Here is a 2,417-nt window from a genome sequence, read left to right on the forward strand (position 1 = left end):
CTAGCACACGAAGCAGCGAAAGGAAGGCATAGGAAGACGGAGGAGCTCACCGTGAGGCTTCTGGAGGTGGTTGCGGCATTCGGGACGAGCTCTAGACATGGTGTCGATGGCGGCGGGGCTCTGGAGAGAGAAAGAGAGCGTGGGTGAGGGCATAGCCGGGCAAAACAGTGCCAAAATGCGAAATGGGATGTACCTACAGGCGTGGGAAGATCCGGCGAAACTTCGGGTGGCCTTGGCGTCGGCGTTCGTGCTCGGAAGGGGGAGGCTCTCACCGGCGGCGGTGGCTCTCGGTAGCGGGCAAAGGTGGGGAGAGAAGGTGGGGTTGGCTCAGGGTTTTATAGGCCGGGTGTGCGCGGAAATAAGGAAGGGAAGCAGGGAGGGGCTCGGCACCTTCCAAACGGCGCCGGTGACTTTCCATCGGGGACGCGCCATGGCCGGGCAAAAGAAGGAAGCTCGGGGAAGAAGAAAGGAAAGAGGAAAGGGCGCTGACCGGTGGGGCCGGAGCGCAGCGAGAGAGAAAGGGAGAGGGCGAGCAACGCGGGTGAAGCCAAGCAGGCCACAGTGGCGTGCCGTCGCGCGAAGCGGGCCGCAGCGAAGCGTGCGCGCGCGTGGGTGGCTAGCTGGGCCGCGTGCGGTGCGGGCCGGCGCGGAAAAGAAACAGCGGGCCCAAGCGAGCAGGCCACGCGGTGCAGTCACGGGCAGGCCGCCAGGACAGGCCAGCGGGAGGAGGAGGGGGAAGAGGGCCAGGCTAGCTAGGCCAGAAGGTGTCTTTCTCCCTTTTTTTTCAAATCAAAAGTTTATCAAATTCTATTTTCTCCATTTTCATTTTTAAGCCAAATTCAAATAAGTTTTGAATACAAATTTCAAATCTTCTAGCCCTACACTCAATCGAAACCCATATGACTCGGCATGAATGCAACAAACAAGTTTCTAAACTTATAGTTTATTTTATTTATTCAATATTTATTATTTGGCCTAAGTTAAAAATACCTAGAAAATGTAATAAATGCTAAGAATTAATTGCTAATTTGTGGTAAAAATTTTGGGTGTTACAACCCTACCCCCCTTAGAATGAATCTCGTCCTTGAGATTAGGATGGTTCAAAGAGATTGGGATAGTCAGTTCTCAGATCTTCCTCTCTTTCCCACGTTGCCTCATCCACTGAGTGTCTGTTCCACTGAACCTTGCACATTCTTATTATTTTGCTCCTTGTGATTCTCTCCGCTGTTTCCAAGATTTTCACTGGATACTCTTTGTATGATAGATCCCCTCGGATATCCAGTTCTTCCAAAGGTAGTTATTCCTCAGGTACTCTCAAACATTTCTTAAGTTGTGACACATGGAAGACATCATGAACACCTGAGAGCTGCTCTGGTAATTCTAGCTGGTAGGCAACTTCTCCTCTCCTGTTAATGATCTTGAATGGTCCCACATACCTGGGTGACAACTTTCCCTTGGTATGGAATCTCTTTACTCCTTTCATAGGTGAAACTTTGAGATAGACAAAATCACCAATTTCAAATGCCAAATCTCTTCTCCTTGTGTCCGCATAGCTTTTCTGTCGGGACTGTGCAACCTTTAGGTTTTGCCTTATTGTTTGCACTTGTTTTTCTGCTAGTTGCAGAACATCTAGTCCAAAGACTTGGCTTTCCCCCATTTGATTCCAAAACAATGGTGTTCTGCATTTTCTGCCATACAATGCCTCAAACGGTGCCATTTTAAGACTCTTTTGGTAGCTATTATTGTAGGAGAATTCGGCATAAGGTAAACACTTATCCCAACTTGTCCCATACTGCAGAGCACAAGCTCTTAGAATATCCTCTAAGATCTGATTTGTCCTTTCGATCTGTCCATCTGTTTGAGGATGGTAAGCTGAGCTGAAGTTCAACTTCGTATCCATTGACTCATGCAATTTCTACCAAAAATGTGATGTGAACTGTGTACCCCTATCCGAAACAATCTTCTTTGGTACACCATGTAAACATACAATCCTTTCCATATATAACTCTGCTAACTTTGCACTCGAATAAGTTACCTTGACCGGAATGAAATGGGCCACTTTTGTCAATCGGTCAACAATCACCCAGATAGAGTCAAATCCTCTCTGTGTACGGGGTAATCCAACTATAAAGTCCATTCCAACTTCTTCCCATTTCCACTCAGGTATCGTCATAGGCTGTAGTAACCCTGCTGGCCTCTGATGTTCTGCTTTCACTCTTTGGCACGTGTCACATATAGCCACATGTTCTGCTACGTCTCTCTTTAGTCCATACCACCAGTACCTCTCTTTAAGATCAAGATACATTTTAGTACTTCTTGGGTGTATGGAATAGGCTGAGTCATGAGCTTCCCTCAAGATAGACTCCCTAATAGATTTTACTTCTAGCACACAAATCCTTTTACCGAACCATACTGTC

Source organism: Miscanthus floridulus, chromosome 2 (assembly GCF_019320115.1).
Source record: "Miscanthus floridulus cultivar M001 chromosome 2, ASM1932011v1, whole genome shotgun sequence".
Classification (NCBI taxonomy): domain Eukaryota; kingdom Viridiplantae; phylum Streptophyta; class Magnoliopsida; order Poales; family Poaceae; genus Miscanthus; species Miscanthus floridulus.